General features: G+C 38.2%; 1 long non-coding RNA gene across 2 annotated transcripts in view; it reads right to left on the bottom strand.

Annotated features, from left to right (window-relative positions):
* LOC112837866 (uncharacterized) overlaps positions 1 to 19,007 on the bottom strand; it is a 258,371-nt gene extending 239,364 nt beyond the window's left edge. The window contains exon 1 of one of the 2 annotated variants that reach the window (XR_012381944.1): positions 18,936 to 19,007. This is a non-coding gene — a long non-coding RNA (uncharacterized lncRNA). Of the gene's footprint in view, positions 1 to 3,285; positions 3,309 to 18,935 lie in introns of those variants that run through there. The other variant, XR_012381945.1, reaches the window with a different exon arrangement.
* Between the last annotated feature and the right edge of the window lie 933 nt (positions 19,008 to 19,940).

Here is a 19,940-nt window from a genome sequence, read left to right as displayed (position 1 = left end):
TAACACTTAAATACTTGAAGTCCTGTACAGGTATTTATTTTTCTCTCTTATCTCTGAGTCTTGACACTTGCTAATCTCCATGCCTAGAATGCCATTCTAGGGATTCATGGGCCAGAACATGGAGGAACTGGGTGGGGGTGTAGTAGAGTTGAAAGCATCATGGCAGTGGTCATACTAAATGTTTTCTGCAGACCCTCCAACCCTGGCATTCCAAGTTTCAAATTAATTAGCATGTCAGGCACCTTGCTACTTAGCAGTTCTGGAACATCCTCAGCTCTATTGTGCTGCGTGGGAGTACAAGGCATTGACAAATGCACTCCCAGCCAAGCCAATCTCTGTTGGTTGAGTAGAGACAATTCCAGCCAAATCTTTCAGCATGATTGGATTTCTTTTCCCTTCCAACTGTCTGTCAGTGATTACAAAATTGTGTATTTTGCTTTGTAAGACTATAACAAACTGCCTTAAGAGTGATGCAAACAAACAAACAAACAAAAAACAACTACATCTTTTCCTCAGAAACCCTAGGATACGATTCTGGCCCCTTCCTCAGCTGATACCATGCTTTCTTGTTTGTACATAACATTATCATTATTCTTCAGCTGACATGTTTGATTTGTGGCTCTTAATATCTTTAAAGTAATGCACTTGGTAATTGTAATCACTCTATTGATTTTCATAAAACTACTCTATTCACTCTAACTCTAGAAGCCACCTCTAATGCCAGTGAATAAAGCACTCTCTACCTCCAGGTGTTTGGGTGGTAATGTGAATATTCAAACAGGGCTTATTGCCAGCTTTGGACACCACTTATTCTGGGACTATATCTTAAATTCCCTAATGAGTCTATCCATTAATAACTGTGTGTTGCTAATCAGTTCACACAAACTTGTTCCAACTATCTCCAGTATTTTATGTATGTCAGAGGTACCCAAATAAAAATGATCATATGGAGCAAGGAAAGAATTATCTCACTTTCCAAAGAACACACATAATTATTAACTACTATTTTATGAAATGAAGGTCAAAACTGCTAAGAGAAGAAAATGATAGAAACAGACACTGACATTTAGTCTCTCTCTCTGATAGAGGCCATAGTCCTTGTTTCAGGTAAGTTTTCTTGATGGACTTCTAAGGTACTAAGCTGTTGGTTTTGGCTTCCTTTTATCCATGTGTGTGTTTTCCCTGTGAGACCCATAAACCACTTTTAAAAGTAGTCATTTTACTCATGCTTAATGGGCCTGGTGTATTTGCTGCTCTCTGTCCTGGAATTTGCTTAGCTTACCACCATCAATATTCAAAACACAGCTTTAAGGACTGGGCAGAGCAGGTCATTGATCAGTACAGCTAAGTGGAGATGAGGGGATTCCTATGGTGATGTTACAGAAGCCCTATCCAGGTTAGGCATTTTCCAGCCTCTGCAGCTTTGCTCAAAGCTTGCTGATTTGTTTTGCTATGCAGTACCATGAATAGAGCATGCATGGGGATTCAGAAGGACGAGGCTTGCTTCCAGCTTTACCATTGACCAGCTGGGCAATAATGATAAAGCCAACTAAACCTCTGCCTCCTCTCTGTAAAACAGAGATAATAATTCTTGTATGTACCTCATCAAATCGTTATGAGAATTAGATAATACAGATAAGCAAAAGCATTTGATAAGTAATATCACTGGTGACACAAATGGTCATGGTATTTATCATCCAAGATGACTATGGGGAAATGGTTCACATCATTCATGGTAGCTAACAAAAAATGATGTACATACACAAGGGAGAAAAAATTTCACATGTAAACACTTATAGGTCTGCGTTAAGTTTATAGGGATTTTATGTAATTTAAAGCACAAATTGGGGCATAAAATAGAGCTGCCTAATATGAGACCTTCATGAACACAGAATTAGATAAGCCTCTCCCAGAGTGTGCTAATGACAAACATAGGAATATGTACACAACTACATACAAGCAAAAACATAGAAGGGACGGGATCTAAATGGGCATTTCTCCAGATGCATTAACAGTCTCATCACACTGTGTGACATTGGATTGTTTATCTGTCCATTTCTCACACTTTTTTGTGAACTCCATGAAGATTCAAGGAGGATTGTGTCTGTTTTACTTATTCTTGGTCCTGGCAAGTGTAGTTTCCTAGGCAAACTATGAACAGAATCACCTGACTCTGTGTTTAGTGAAGCTAAAGGGTGTACATAACCCAAAACTACAGTCTTAAAGGAAGGGCAGTCAAATGCAGTGATGGTCAGACTGGGATACTGGAAGATGCTGACAGACATCTGGGTCCATTAAGATGGCAGAACTCCCAGGCCCCTCCCAAACCTCAGACCCTCTGGTGGTGGTTTCCAAGAATCTCTATTTTTTTTTAATTGAAGTGTAGTTGACAAACAATATGATACTAGTTTTAGTAATCTTTGACAAAGAAGGCAAGAATATACAATGGGGAAAAGACAGACTCTTCAGTAAATGTTGGGAAAACTGGAGAACTACAAGCAAAAGAATGCAAGCGGACCGCTTTCTTACACCACACACAAAAATTAACTCAAAATGATTAAAAACTTAAATGCAAGACTGGAAACCATAAAACTACAAGAAGTAAACACAGGAAGTAAGAGCTTTGACATCAGTCTTAGGCAACATATTTACAGATCCATCTCCCCAGGCAAGAGGAACAAAAGCAAAAATAAACAAATGGGACTACATCAAACAAAAAAACTTTTGCACAGTGAAGAGCTGCAGTTTAAAAGGTCATCCTTACACACCCTGACCTTTGAGAAGCATGTTAGAGAGTATGTTTTAGAGGCCATTGAAGTCAATTTCTAAACACCTCCACAGCCAGTTTAGTAAAGTGAGCACAGAAAAAAGAGAAAGACTTGGGTTGAAAACAGCTTCCACTTCTTACCAGTAGCACAACCTTGGGTGAGTCACGTAAGTCTCATTTGTAAAATGGGAATGACAAGGCCCTCACCACAGGGTTGCTGAAAAGGGCAAAGAGAAAACTGTGTACGAAAGTGCTACATAACTGACGAGAGTTACAGCAAACGCAGGTGCAGCTGTGTGGTTGGTGGTTGGTGGTGTGGCCCTCTGAGCCTTCCGACACTGGCTGGCTGAGAAAGCCAGCCGAGTGAGACACTGCAAATCTGCGAGATCAGATCTGCTTACAGCTGTGTGACGGTACCTGCAAGTTCCTCTCCCCCAGGCATCCTCCTCTTGAGTCTCAGTATTAAGAACTGGACCCTCCTTGTTAGTATTCATTAAAAAGATAAGAGTAAGGGACACCTGGGTGGCTCAGTTGGTTGAGCTTCTGCCTTGGGCTCAGGTCATGATCCCAGGGTCCTGGGATTGAACCCCGTGTCAGCTCCCTGCTCTGCGGGAGCCTGCTTCTCCCTCTGCCTGCCGCTCCCCCTGCTTGTGCTCATTCTCTCTCTCTCTCTCTCTCTCTCTCTCTCTCTGTGTCAAATAAATAAATAAATTTTTTAAAAAGATAAGATTAAGCTTTATCATAACAATAACAATATGTATTTACTAAGTACTACCTGCCAGACACTTTACATTATTGGCTTTACTCCTCAAAAAAGCCTTAGGAGGTGGTATTATTGGCATCTTTATCCCCTTTTTAGAGAAGAAAAAAATTAGGCACAGAAAAATTACAAACTTGTTAAAAGCACACTTTGAGTAGGTGGCAATGCCAGGGCTTTAATGCAGGCAGTCTGACCCCAGAGCCTGTGCTTATCAGCACTACATTACACCATTCATCAGCATGAGAAGAGTATCCCCTGCACTTTCCTTCCCTGTCTTCCTCTAAGACAACCAAGGCACAGAAAGAAGCATGGACTAGTCCTTTATCAGCCTGGCCAATGCCGGCCAGTTTCTTCCCACAGTACTGAGCTGACAGCTTCAGCTCTACAACTCTCTTCTCCTTCTCCTTCTGCTTCTCCTTCTCCTGCTCCTGCTCCTGCTTCTGCTTCTTCTTCTTCTTCTTCTTCTTCTTCTTCTTCTTCTTCTCCTCCTTCTTCTTCTTCTTTTTTAATTTAGACTATGGTCACATACCAGAGTAATAAAAATATGGTCTTGATTGCATTAGTCCTAGTATAGGGAGCCATTGCTATGCACTCACATAAGAAAATTACTAGATTCCGTGATGAGTTTTGCAGGTAGGATGTGATAACTTGAGTGCAGGAAATCACTGGAGTGTGAGCCTCTGGATGAAGTGAACTAGGCGTTGAAAACTGATTGGACATTTCTCAAGGAGAAAGCTGCATGCTCTTCTACTGCTAGATATAAAAATACAGAGCTTTCAGATCCCATTAGACTATTTCAATATCTAATTAGGTTTCTCAAGAGTGACTAAAAGTACTGACATATTTTCTTTTCTTTTAAATGGCAAGGTTTTATCCATCATCACTGATTACTTCCCAAAGGCATTCTTCATAGCCCCATCCAGCAGTCAGTGATGGCAGCTGAGGTGGCAAGAGCCTGGGAATGCAATTTTTCCTGAACCAGAACAATGGAGACAAGCCTGGAAGGTAGAACAGAGCAGAAGACAGGCCCAGGAAGACCATTCCAACAACAAAGTAAGAAGCCCATAAGAAAGTTTTTAAATGGCTAAGTCAAGGTAGTACTTTTACTTTCTTCTCTTAAATATCTCTAAAAGCAATAAGGAATATGAGAGACAGAAGTGCAAATTTTATCTTCAGTAAAACTAAAAGGTGTATACAACCCCACACTATGGTATTAAAGAAAGAGCAGTTGGATACATGGAAGGTCAAGATGCGTACTGAAAGATGCTAAGATAGAGTGCCCATGGCTACAGAACTCAAACCAAAGGAGAAAGCATCATTCCTAAGGTAAAGGCTACCATCTGAGAGGCAAAGTCAACCACCTCTTACATGGAATAATAAGAAAGAGTGTGTTTGGGAGAGTGGCAGGAACTTACCTAGATTTGAGTTGGCACAAAGGAAAATTAGAGAGAGCAGTAATAAGGAAAGAATCATACTGACAGGCTATAAATGTAGGAAGTAGTGGGGCAGAGAGACAGGATGGAGAAAAGATACTGCATCGGGAGGAGCTGTGCAGCTGCCGATATCTATGAAGAAGAGAAATCAAGACCAAAGCAATTCATACATAGAATTCTATAACATAAGGAGAAATCCTGAAACACAGAATATGAAAATGTTGCCCTGAGACAAATGGCATTGTGGGCAAATATATCAGCATGAATTCATAAATGTATTGAGAAGCAATTGTCACTATAGAGCGGGAGCTCAAGCAGAGATACGAGAACTGAGATGAAGCATGGTGAGGCAACAAAAGGAATAGCAGCATTCAAGAAAGATGAGCAAAGCAAAATCATTACAAAAATAAGGGCCACGCTGAGAGCAGCCCAAAAGATAAAAGACACTACTAAAACCACCAACAAGGTAATAGAGGACAGGACTGAGAAATAGAAACAAATGAAATGGAAATGAAGAATAAAAAATAATTGCAAATAAAATAATAAATATAGAAGACAGAAAAAAGGAGATCTAACATAGTTCTCTCCTGCCCACATTAAAAAAATATTTTTTTAACTGAAATAACAGAAAAGGAAAAATACTTAAAGGTATATTCAAGAAGACCTTTTTAAAATAAAAGCTAGATTTGAACCTGCATGTGAAAGCACATGCCATTTTACACACACACACACACACACACACACACACACACACACACACAAATAGTGACACAAAACCACCCACCCTATCTTGGTAATGTTACTGGACTTCAAAGATAAAAAGAATTATTTGGACATCAGGGCAAAACCTTCAATTTATCTATTAAAGAAAAAAAATTTTGGTTTGAGATCCTAGAAAATGGTATAATAGCTCAAAAGCCCAAAAAGTTACTAAAGAAATAACATATGACCCAAGAATTTATACTCAACAAACTATTTTTCAGAAAAAAAAAATTTCAGGGACTCTAGCTGTCATGAGTACTTCTTGAAGAAATTATTAGAGGACATACTTTTGCCCAACAGAAGATGACAAAATTACAAAGGACAGACTGGCTATAAACCTTAACTCTAACTACAAAAATAAAACTAAAGGAGTGCCTGGGTGGCTCAGTCGGTTAAGTGTCCGACTCTTAGTTTCCTCTCTGGTCATGATCTCAGGGTCATGAGATCGAGCCCTGGCTGCCTGCCCAGCAGCGAATCTGCTTGCGATTCTTTCCCTCTGCCCCTCCCCACCAGCTACCATGGGCGCTCTCTCACGTGCCCGCACTCTCCCTCTCTCTCTCTGAAATAAATAACTAAATCTTAAAAAAAAAAGAAGAAGAAGAAGAAAACTAAAACCAATATAGGGATTATGGTTGAAAAACAGAATCTAAACACTATTAACATGGACAATATTACTGTGAAATAGCTAACACAACTTGGGAGGAAAAGAGAAATGAATTGTGAGAAATAATGTAATACACTCAATTCCTCACTTTTTATAGATACAAATAAAAAAATCAATTAAAGATATTAAATTAGAAAATAGGAAAAGGTGTAATTGTATAATAAGTAAGTGTAAATATAAACCTATTTCATCAACAAAAAGGGTGATGGAGGCAAAAGAGGAAAGAATGGAGGTTTTTTTTAAGATTTTATTTACTTGAGAGAGAGAGATAGCAAAAGAGAGCACAAGGGGGTGCAGGGAGAGGGAGAAGCAAGCACCCTGCTGAGCAGGGAGCCCAGTGCAGGGCTCCATCCCAGAACCTTGGGATCATGACCTGAGCAGAAGGCAGACTTTTAAGAGACTGAGTCACCTAGGTGCCCCAAGAATGGAGATTTTAGAAATATAGTAATTTTTTGGAAACATAGTAAGTGTACCACCTCTCACAATGATAAAAACTGAAGATTAAATTAAACTTCTTGGTAAACTATGAATAAAAGAGAAGTTCCTTAATCTCGTTAGGAGTATATACAAAAAAATAGTAAATATAGTTTATCTTAGAATGTTGAAAACATTCTCTTTAAGATCCAAGATAAGACAATGATACACACTATCACCACTTTTTATAAAAGATTTTATTTATTTGACAGAGAGAGATAGCGCGAGAGGGAACACAAGCAGGGGGAGTGGGAGAGGGAGAAGCAGGCTTCCCACGGAGCAGGGAGTTGGATGCAGGACTCCATGCAGGGCTCCATCCCAGGACCCTGGGATCATGACCTGAGCCAAAGGCAGATGCTTAAAAACTGAGCCACCTGGGCACCCCACTACCACCACTTTTTATTCAACATTTTCTACAGATATTAGGACCAAAAAGAAAGAAACAAATCTGTCATTATTTGCAAATGATACAATTCTCTACATTATTTGCAAATGATACAATTCTCTATCTTTACAAATAGAAAATACAGGATCATGTAGCAACTTTGCTAGGTACTAAACCAATATTAAGAAGCCAGTTGCTTTTCTATTCACTGGCCACATTTAGTTAGAAATGGTTTTAAAGATACCATTTTCAATAGCAACAAAGTATAAAGTATCTAAGAAAAGGTCTAAATATGTGAAATGAAAAAAGTTATAAAATTTTATTTTAAAACCTTCAAGTAAAAATATATACATAAAATTGTATAAGAAAACTCAGTATTTTAAAGATACCAGTTCTTCCCCAGTTGACTTATAGATTAACTGCAATTCCATTCAAAATCCTAACAGGAGTTTTTGAGGGTTTGATTAAACTCTCAAATTTATATGGAGGAGCAAAGCACTAAAAGAATGAGGTGGAGGAATCGATCCCATGAGATATGAAGACTTGTCATGAAACAACAGTAATTAAGAGAGTGCATTATTGGGGCAGGCATAGACAAGGTGGTCAGTAAGAGGGAACATAGAGTTCATAGCAGACCCACACATATATGAAAACTTGATTCATGATAGCAAGAGAATTGCAGACCAGTGGGAAAAGGAGAAACTATTCAATAAATTGCACATTAGAAAGTAATGGGCCAATTAGTTGTCTATATTGTAAATATGAAATGGAATTCCTACCCCTCACTACATAAAAATTCAATTCCAAGCAGATTAAAGACTTCAATACAAAAGGCAGAACTGTAAAGCTTTTAGAAGGTAGTGTAAGAATTTACCATTTTTCCATTACATTAGGCAGGGAAGGATTTCATAAATAAGCATAAAACACATAAATCATAAAATTGAGGATTGCTATATTAAACAAATTTAAAATTAAGAACTTCTGTTCATGGAAAGATATCCTAAAGAGAGTAGAAAGACAAGCCACAAAGTTAGGGATAATTTTTGCAACACATATAATTCACAAAGGAATAATATCAGAGGATTTAAAAAAAAAATCAGTACAAAAAAGAGACAACCCAATAGAAACAGGCAAAAGACACAACCTGGCCTTTCACTGATGAAGAACCAAGAATGGTTCAGGAGCACATGAAAATTTTTTGGCCTTATTAGTAATTAGGGAAATCAAATTGAAACCACACTGAAACATTATCACCCCCCCCATCTATGGGAATAAGTTAGAGGTCTAACAGTACGAAGCATTGGCAAGGATATAGACGTCTACTCCATACAGTGACATTATCTAGTGGATTCAAATATATCTGCACTCCATTATCCTACACATCTACTCATAGGTAAAGATGGTAAAGATACTATTTTCCCCTGTCAGAGTGGCAAAGAGCTGTAAGTTCAAAGATCCACTACGTTTGTGAAGGCATGGACAAATTGCATACACTGCTGTTGGGAGTGTAAATCAACACAACCCCTATGGAGAGCAATTTGTTAGTATATTTCTAAATTAATATTTTATATTCTCTTAGATCCTGCAGTTCCACATCTAATAAATATTCACAAATGTGTGAAATTATGTGCAAGAAGGAAATTCATTTGAGCATTGTTTGCAATATCAAAATATTAGAAACAATCTCAATGTCTGTCAGAGACAATGGCTCTACTATGCAGCACTTAAAAAGAATAATTGAGCCCAATATGTACTGATATGGAAGAATCTCCAAGATATATTCTTAAGTTTAAAAAAAGTACATATGTTCCACTTGTGCTTTTAAAAACATGAACATATACACACATATATATGTTTGTGTGTGCATATATTTATATACATGTATGCATGTGTATGTGTATGTGTATATACGTGTGTTATATACATGTATGCATGTGTATGTGTATATACGTGTGTTATATACATATATGCATGTGTGTATGTGTATATATGTGTGTTATATACATATATGCATGTGTGTATACATGTGTTGTATACATATATGCATGTGTATGTATATGTGTATATACGTGTGTGTGTGTGTGTCTGTGTGAACACACACACACATATAATATCCCTGGAAATGCATACAGAAAAACTGATTACAATAACTGACTTCAGGGTTGAGTACAAGTGAGTCAGAGGCAACGTTTAGAGAGTTTTACTTTTCATTGTTTAATCTTTTGTATCTTTTGACTTTTGTGCCACATGCATATATGACCTAGTCAAAAGTAAAGTAGTTTTAAAAAGTGGAGCCATCATTGGTTATGGTGGACCAGGGAATCTGGAAGCTGGGTTTCAGTAGAGTAGGAATATACACTGTTCCTCAAGGTCAGACCCAGGAAGTAGGACAACATGGGAAGACCTAGATAGCAAACGTCAGTGCAAGCGGCAAGTCTACAATTGGGGAAGGCCACAAGGATTAGGAATTCGTACTCCATGGGGGTGGAAGGCAGACACCAGATGGTCTGGCCTTAGGCACCACAATTATGCAAGTTCTTTATATGGTTAAAAAAAAAAAAAGCAGGGGCATCTGGGTGGCTCAGTCGTTAAGCGTTCGTTAAGCATCTGCCTTCAGCTCAGGTCATGGTCCCAGGGTCCTGGGATCGAGCCCCACATCAGGCTCCCTGCTCAGTGGGAAGCCTGCTTCTCCCTCTCCCACTCCCCCTGCTTGTGTTCCCTCTCTCGCTGTGTATCTCTCTGTCAAACAAATAAATAAAATCTTTAAAAAAAAAAAGGGGGGGGGAAGAAAATCAACTGCGTAAATTCTAAATATCTTACTAACTTTATTCAATGATTCATAAATCAGGCAGCATCCCATTTACCATAAAGAAAGGAGCTCTGAAGAGCTGTACAAAATAAAAGACTTTTATAGGCAGAAGAGGGTGGGACAAGGAAGTTATCCTAGCTAAGAGCTAATTGTGTCAAGGTCACCTTTCTTTAGGGAATGGCAGAGGTCACCCAGGCAAATTACCTCACTAGTGCTGACCTGGTAATTCAAGATTGACTTATTTAAGATCCCATTCCTGGGGAAGGCTGAAACTGTAATTAAGTCTCAGTTTGTGACATGGGGATTAGCACAGGCAGCTCCATTTTGGGACTGTCATCTTTTTTCTAACAATACGGAGCCAGTACTTTGCCTTAATCAGGAAGCTTTCATATGATTCCAGGATCAGGCTGGGCAAGTCTCTATGTACAGATAGCCAGGGAAGAGCCAGTGGAGAAAACTAGGAATGGTCAGCTAGAACACAAAGTAAAGAAGTAGGAAATTGGTCATTGCTAGCAGGCTGCAGAGATGTGGCTCATTCAGGCAAGGCTAGTTATGTAATCTGAGGGGCCCAGTGCAAAATGAAAATGTAGGTCCCCTTTTATGTGTCATTAAAGGCACTAAAACATAGTTTTTTCCTTCTGCAGTCTCTTGACTTGTTATGGATTTATTGTGTAATATCATTGGAAGTGAAGAAAAATTAAAGTTTTAAATTATTAGCATACATTTTGCTATTCATCTTTATATTGTGTGATGGCAGTTTAAATGCAAATATAAAAGCATTTAACTCATAGGCAGAATTGCTGAAATTATGCAATTCATATTTTGTGGCTCATACATGCATATGTATTTTGTTCTTACCAGAAGAGTAAAACTGCTACACAAAATTAACTCAACTGTGTTATTTCACTTTTAATACTTACACATTCTACCAACAATCTCTACCTTCAGGTTATTGATGAATAAGGAAAGGAACTGTGGGTTCCCCTATTTTTCCCTTTCCTCTATGTCATTAATTTCTCTGTAAATGAAAAGGGAAGTGACATGAGTAAAAAAGGATATGGTTAGGTTCCTTGGTCATTCGTATATCTTAGAATACCATTGCCTTCTTTCTACCCTTGAAGCAAGTTCTGGTTCAAATGGAAAAATGTAGCCTCTTGGGACTGTCTGCATTCCCACGTAGTCATATATATAACACATTTATCTGTATTCTTTTGATTCTCCTGAACTCCCATGTATAGTGGGTCCACTGGAATTCTCTGCCCATGGAGCATCACAAACACTGCATGCAGATGAGTGTCAAGAAATGATAGACATGCATATTGTATACATCTCTGCTTACATGCATGCTCCTTTGTCCCATATGACTTAATTTACAAAAAGCAAGTTCAGAGATAAAATTATTAAGAATTTCATGATGAAGACAGCAGAGCATTAAAGCAGGCAAAGGGCCCATCTGAGCCTGGGCCCTACGTGACTGCACAGGTTAGCCATAAAGCTAACCCTCTATCCAGGAGTTTGCTATTGCAGGAGAAATTCTGGATAAGTGTAGCTGGCTCTCTCTTGCCAATATTGTGCTTGTCTATTTAATATTATAATAAATGCTTAGGAGGTACATTATTAGAGCCATCATATTGAAAACATGTTTGACTGACAAGTATTATGTTGTAAATTTTGATTTTTCAGGTTCTATTTATCAGTTCATTATCAACCTGTCTCTATGTGAGAGAACAGAATGATCTTCTGAGGGCTCTTGGTGACATTGCTACTGAATTCTTGTGATTATTAATGCAGAATATGAAAATTTCCCCTAAAGGATTAAGACTGGATTTTTAGTCTAGAGTTATTCTTCAGGGAATAAATTCAAACTGATAAACTCTGGGATTAGTATGCAGTGGAGAAACAAATGAGATTTGGAAGTGTGCTTGCTCCCATTGTCAATGTGAAGCCTGTTGAGAATGTCTTGAGTTTTTCTGCATCATTTGTTTTGCCATGTAAAGAGACCACACAATTGGAAGAAAATGTTTCAATCATTGTGATGCCTATTCTATTGAAGACTTTTAAAATATATTTGCCTTCCAGTTGCCCCAGAAACAAAGTTTGCTTTATTATAGAAAGTGACCAGGTGCCCAAGATGGGGAGGAAAGTCTCTCTGTTTTAAAAAAGCTGTACTGGGTACAAACATGTCTGAAGAAAATGTCCTTGCAAGTGACCTGAGGCAAATCACTTAATTCCTCAAATGTAAAGGGGATGATAACAATAGTATTTAGCTTATGGGGTTTGTGTGATTTAAATAACGTAAGATATGAAAGACTTAGTATAGTGCCTATGCATAGAAAGTCCTCAGTAACTGTTAGTTATTATTATAAGCTGTTATTCCAGTTATTTGTTAAAATGTTTGTTAAACTGTTTAACGTCATGTTAGAGTTAAGATGGTGGAGTAGTAGGAGGACCTTTGTTTGCCTCATCCCTTGAACACAGCTAGATAAATACCAAATCATTCTGAATATGCAGGAAATCTATCTGAAGACTGAGAGAACAAACTGTACAACTAAAGAGAGAAAAGAGGCCACACCGTGGAAGCACAGATGGACTTCAGTGAGCAGCACAGCACCCCACAGTGGAGGCCTGAGCCACTTCTACCAAGTCCCATTCCCCCCTGAGCTCTGCAGGTGCTTCTTTACTAGGTCAAGTGTGCCTGAGAACCAAAGCCCTGGGCCTCTCTCTCAGAAGACCAGCACAAACCCCCAACACGCACCAAGTCTACTGACCCAAAGAGTGCTAGTGGAAATAGCATCAGGCCCCTTTTAACAAGCAAACCAGAGCACACCGAGTTTAAACTCACCACTCTGGACAAGTTCCAAACACTCCCCTCTGCAGGCAAGGAGGAACTCTGCAGAGGACTGACCTGAAAGACAGAGCAGCCAAAACACAGCAGCAGAGTGCACACAGCATACACCAGAGACACTTCCTGAAGCGCCAGGCCCTGGACAGCATATGACCTCTTCTAAATATAGCCATTACTCTTGGGAGCAGCAAACGTAACAGGCTTTCCTAACACACAGAAGACAGAGACCTAGACAAAATGCCAAGATGGAGGAATTCACCCCAAATGAAAGAAGAAGAGGTCATGACTGGGGATCTAATCAAAACAGATATAAGTAATATGCCTAAACCAGACTTTAAAACAACAGCCATAAGGATACTACCTGGGCTAGAGAAAAGCACAGAAGACCCCAGGGAGTCCCTTACCACAGGAATAGAAGAGACCTAAAAAAGGGCCAAATAAAAAATGCTATAACCAAGATGCAAAACTGACTGAATGTAATGACCACAGGATGGATGAAGCAGAGGAATGAATCAGTGATACAGAAGATAAAATTATGGAAAATAATGAATCTGAAAAGAAGAGGGAAAGAAAAATATTGGATCACGAATGTAGATTTAGGAAATTCAACAACTCCATAAAGCATAAAAACATTCATATCATAGGATTCCCAGAAGAAGAAGAGAGGGAAAAACGGGAAGATTGAGCAAATTATAGATGAAAACTCTAACCTGGAGAAGGAAACATATCCAAATCCAGGAGACACAGGGAAGTCCCATCAAAATCAACAAAGGCAGACCAACACCAAGATATATTATAGTAAAATTTGCATAAAACAGAAATAAGGAAAGAATTCTAAAAATAGCAAGGGAAAAGAAAACCTTAACCTACAAGGAAAGACAAGGTGAGCAGCAAATCTCTCTTCAGAAACTTGACAGGCCAGAAGAGAGTGGTATGATATATTCAATGTGCTGAATGGGAAAAATAGGCAGTCAAGAATACTTTATCCAGCAAGGCTGTCATTCAGAATAGAGGAGAGATAAAGAGTTTCCCAGACAAACAAAAACTAAATGAGTATGTGATCACTAAACTAGCCCTGAAAGAAATATTAAAGGGGACTCTTTGATTGGAAAAGAAAGACCAAAAGCAACAAAGACTACAAAGGAAAAGAGACAATATCCAGAAACACTGACTTTACAGGTAATACATTGGCACTAAATTCATATTTATCAATAATCACTCTGAATGGAAATGGACTAAATGCTCCAATCAAAAGCCATAGGATATCAGAATAGATTTTAAAAAAAAGAAGACCCATCTATATGCTGTCTACAAGAGATTCATTTTAGACCTAAAGACACATGCAGATTGAAAGTGAGGGGATAGAGAACCATTTATCATGCTAATGGACATCAAAAGAAAGCCAGGTTAGCCATACTTGTATTGGACAAAGTAGATTTTAAACCAAAGATTGTAACAAAAGATGAAGAAGGGCACTATATATATCACAATGAAGGGGTCTATCCAACAACAAGATCTAACAATTGTCAATATTTATGTCCCCAACTTGGGAGCACCCAAATATATAAATCAATTAATAACAGTTAAAAACTCATTGATAACAATACAATAATACTAGGGGACTTTAATACACCACTTACAGCAATGGACAGATAATTTAAGCAGAAAACCAACAAGGAAACAACGGCTTTGGATGACACACTGGACCAGATGGATTCAAGAGATATACTCAGAACACTTTATCCTAAATCAGCAGAATACACATTCTTTTTGAGTGCACGTGGAACATTCTCCGGAATAGATCACATACTGGGTCACAAATCAGCCCTCAAAAAGTACAAAAGGATTGAGATCATACCATGCATATTTTCAGAACACAACGCTCTGAAACTTGAAGCCAACCACAAGAAAAAAATTGAAAAAACCAGATACATGGACGTTAAAGAACATTCTACTAAACAATGAATGGTTTAACTAAGAAATTAAAGAAGAGATTTAAAAATACATGGAAGCAAATGAAAATGATGTTTTCCCATTTTGATAGTCCGAACCTTTTGGGATACAGCTAAAACAGTCATAAGAGGGAAGTACATAGCAATACAGGCCTACCTTAAGAAGCAAGAAAAGTCTCAAATATAAAACCTAACCTTACACATAACAGAGCTAGAAAAGGAACAGCAAATAAGTTAAAGCCAGCAGAAGAAGGGAAATAATAAAGATTAGAGCAGAAATAAATGATATAGAAACAAGCAAAACCCCAGTGGAATAGCTCAAAGAAAGTAGGAGCTGGTCCTTCAAAAGAATTAATAAAACTGATAAACCTCTAGTTAGACTTATCAAAAAGCAAAGAGAAAGGACCCAAATAAATAAAAACACAAATGAAAGGGGGGAGATCACAACCAGCACCACAGAAATACAAACAATTATAAGAGAATATTATGAAAAATTATATGCCAACAAATTGGACAATCTGGAAGAAATGACAAATTCCTAAAAACATACAAACTATGAAAACTGAAACAGGAAGAAACAGAAAATTTGAACAGATCCATAACCATTAAAGAAATTGAATTAGTCATCAAAAATCTCCCAACAAACAAAAGTCCTGGGCCAGATGTCTTCCCAGGGGAATTCTACCAGACATTTAAAGAAGAGTTAATACCTATTCTTCTCTAACTGTTCAAAAAAAAACCAGAAATGGAAGGAAAATTTCAAATTTATTCTATAAAGCCATCATTACCTTGATTCCAAAACAAGAGAAAGACCCAACTTAAAAGGAGAATTACGGTCCAATATCCCCAATGAACATGGATGCAAAAATTCTCAACAAGATACTAGCAAATCAAAAATCGAATCCAACAGTAGATTATAAGAATTATTCACCATGATCAAGTGGGGTTTATCCCTGGGTTGCAAGGGTGGTTCAGTATTTGCAAGTCAATCAACATGATACACCATGTTAATAAAAGAAAGGATAAGAACCATATGATCCTCTCAATAGATACAGAAAAAGCATTTGACAAAGCACAGTATATTCTTGACAAAAACCCTTAACAAAGTAGGGATAGAGGGAACATACCTCAACATCATAAAGGCCATATATGAAAGACCCACAGCTAATATCATCCTCAATGGGGAAAAACTGAGAGCTTTTCCTCTATGATCAGACACAAATAGGGATGTCCACTCTCACCATTACTATTTAACATAGTACTGGAAGTCCTAGCCTCAGCAATCAACAAAGGAAATAAAAGACATCCAAATTGGCAAGGAAGAAGTCAAACTTTCACTATTTCCAGATGACATGATACTCTATGTAGAAAACCCAAAAGACTCCACCAAAAAACTGCTAGAACTGATACACGAATTCAGCACAGTGACAGGATACAAAATCATCATACAGAAATCTCTTGCATTTCTATACACCAATAATGAAGCAGCAGAAAGAAAAATAAAGGAATTGATCCCATTTACAATTGCACCAAAAACCATAAGATACCTAGGAATAAACCTAACCAAAGGGGTTAAAAAAAAAAAAAAAAAAAACTTTACTCTGAAAAGTCTAAAATACTGATGAAAGAAATTGAAGATGACACAAAGAAATGGAAAGACATTCCATGCTCATGGATTGGAAGAACAAATATTGTTAAAATGTCTATACTACCCAAAGCAATCTACACATTCAATGCAATCCTATCAAAATGCCACCAGCTTTTTTCACAGAGCTGGAACAAACAATCCTAAAATTTGTATGGAACCACAAAAGACCCTTAATAGCCAAAGCAAACTTGAAAAAGAGCAAACCTAGAGGCATCACAATTCTGGACCTCAAGCTACATTACAAAGCTGTAGTCATCAAGACAGTATGGCACTGGCACAAAAACAGACACTAGATCAATGGAATAGAATAGAGAACCCAGAAATGGACCCACAACTATATAGTCAACTAATCTTCCACAAAGTAGGAAAGAATCTCCAATGGTAAAGGACAGTCTCTTCAACAAATGGTGTTAGGAAAACTGGACAGCTACATGCAAAAGAATGAAACTGGACCACTTTCTTACACCATATACAAAAATAAATTCAAAATGGATAAAAGACTTAAATGTGAAATAGGAAACCATCAAAATCATAGAGGAGAACACAGGCAGCAACCTCTTTAACCTCAGCCATAGCAACTTCCTACTAGACACATTGCCAGAGGCAAGGGAAACAAAAGCAAAAATGAATTATTGGGACCTCATCAAGATAAAAATCTTCTGTGCAGCAAAGGAAACAATCAACAAAACTGAAAGGCAACCTACAGAATGGGAGAAGATACGTGCAAATGATATATCTGATAAAGGGTTAGTATCCAAAATCTATAAAGAACTTATCAAACTCTATACCCCAAAAAACAACACAGTTAAGATGTGTGCAGAAGACACGGATAGGTATTTTTCCAAAGAAGACATCCAGATGGCTAACAGACACTTGAAAAGATGCTCAACATCACTCATCATCAGGGAAATCCAAATCAAAACCACAATGAGTTGTGCTTGTCAGAACGGTTAAAATTAACAACACAGAAAACAACAGATGCTTGTGAGGATGTGGAGAAAGGGGAACCCTCTTGCACTATTGGTGGGGATGCAAACTGATGGACTCTGGAGAACAGTATGGAGGTTTCTCAAAAGTTAAAAATAGAACTACCTTACAACCCAGCAATTGCCCTACGATGATAGAAAACACAGATTCAAAAGTGTACATGCACCCCCATGGTTATAGCAGCATTATCAACAATAGCCAAATTATGGAAAAAGCCCAAACATCCATTGACTGATGAATGGATAAAGAAGATGTGGTGTATATACACAATGGAGTCTTACTCAGCCATCAAAAAGAATGAAACCTTGCAATTTACAACGATGTGAAAGGAGTCAGAGTATATTATGCTAAGTGAAATAAGTCAGAGCAAGGCAAATATGATATGATTTCACTCATATGTGGGATTTAGGAAACAAAACAAATGAATATAGGGGAAAAGGGAAAAAGAGAAGGATGCAAACAGCAAGAGATTCTTAAGGATAGAGAAAAACCGGGATGAGGGATGCTGGAGGGGAGGTGGGTGGGATGATGGGCTAGATGGGTGATGGGGATTAAGGGGGGTACTTGTTGTTATGAGCACTGGGTGTAATATGTAAGTGATGAATCACTAAATTCTATTCCTGAAACCAATATTACACAGTATGTACTAACTTGAATTTAAATAAAAACTTAAAAAAAACGTCACATTCATGGTAGAGATGATGGCAACAACCTACTTCCTCTTCAGCCACCCATTGCTTTTATCCGATAGAATCCTGAGGGATGTTTCTAGCAAAATCCTCTGGACAAGTCCTCCGGACCTTCATCACCCAGTCTGTGTTCTCCACCCTATTCAGATAACTGTTTGCTGGACTTTATGAAAAGGCCTAGATAACAGACAGGCTGAGCAGCTTATTCCAGAGCCGCTTACCCCAGACCTGCAACCGTGCACTACCTATAGAAGCTCACTCCTCTAGCGGGACCTGGCACAGTGGTCCAGGACTCCTCTTGTCTTAACCCATATCAGAATTTCTTTCTCTTGGGGGAAGAATAGTAAAACTTAAGTCCCTTAAAATATTATATTATGTATCATCATATCTTTAAAAAAGAAAAAAGAAATCTGTAGGTAGTATGTCAACAGTATCAACCACAGAAATCCTTCCCTAGAGTATGATAGGGGTGACTTCAGCCCTATAAATACAGAAACATTTACAATAAAGGTCCCAGGACATCTCTGTCTCTAGTTGTGAAGCTAGTCCCAGAACAAAGATCACAGTGTTGAGCACAGAGCAACTTTTCAATCAAAAATACTTCATCTGAACTGCATAATCAGCTTAATAATTATCATTAAGGCATCAGTCCCATCCTCCATTCCTTAAATGAATGCATAAAGAACTGCAAGTGCAACAAACTAAGAGACCTATGGGAAGACTGCCCAAAGGGGAAAAGTTAAGAGCCCACAGGGGGCACGTGGGTGGCTCAGTCAGTTAAGTGTCTGCCTTCAGCTCAGGTCATGATCCTGGAGTCCCAGGATCGAGTCCCACATCGGGCTCCCTGCTCAGTGGAGAGTCTGCTTTTCCCCTGCCTCTGCTCCTTCCCCTGCTCATTCTCTCTCTCCACCTCTCTCTGCCTCTCTCTCTCTCTCAAATAAATAAATAAAATCTTTTTAAAAAAGGGCCCACAGGAAGAAATATAACTGGAAATTAAACGTACTGTTTAATGAACCATGGATCAAAGAAATCACAAGATAAATAAGAAAATACTCTGAACTGAATAAAAATTAAAACAGCATATAAAAATGGAATGCAGCTCCACAAAAAATGTGGAATGCAGCTAAAACAGTGCTTAGAGGGAAATTTATAGCTTCATTGGCTTTAAAAACACAAAATGCCTAAAAGTCAGTAATCTAAGCTTCCTCCTTAAACATTAGAAAAAGAAAAGCTAAATATTAAACCCAAAGTAAATAGAAGGGGGGATATAATATAGAGAAAGCAGACATCGGTACATCAGTGAAACCAAAAATAGACGATTAGTAGGGAAAAATCAACAAAACAGAAATGTGTTTTTTTATTTTTTTATTGTTATGTTAATCATCATATATTACATCATTAGTTTTTGATGTAGTGTTCCATGATTCATTCTTTCTGCATAACACCCAGTGCTCCATGCAGAATGTGCCCTCTTTAATACCCATCACCAGGCTAACCCATCCCCCTACCCCCCTCCCCTCTAGAACCCTCAGTTTGTTTTTCAGAGTCCATTGTCTCTCATGGTTCATCTCCCCCTCTGACTTACTCCCCTTCATTCTTCCCCTCCTGCTATCTTCTTCTTTTTCTTTTTTCTTAACATACGTTGCATTATTTGTTTCAGAAGTACAGATCTGTGATTCGACAGTCTTGCACAATTCACAGCGCTCACCATAGCACATACCCTACCCAATGTCTATCACCCAGCCACCCCATCCCTCCCACCCCC

Source organism: Callorhinus ursinus, unplaced genomic scaffold, assembly GCF_003265705.2.
Source record: "Callorhinus ursinus isolate GAN/ISIS: 27379988/994484 unplaced genomic scaffold, GSC_fseal_2.0 scaffold22, whole genome shotgun sequence".
Lineage (NCBI taxonomy): Eukaryota > Metazoa > Chordata > Mammalia > Carnivora > Otariidae > Callorhinus > Callorhinus ursinus.
Note: the sequence above shows the minus strand (reverse complement) of the source record. Positions and strands in the feature narration are given on the sequence as shown.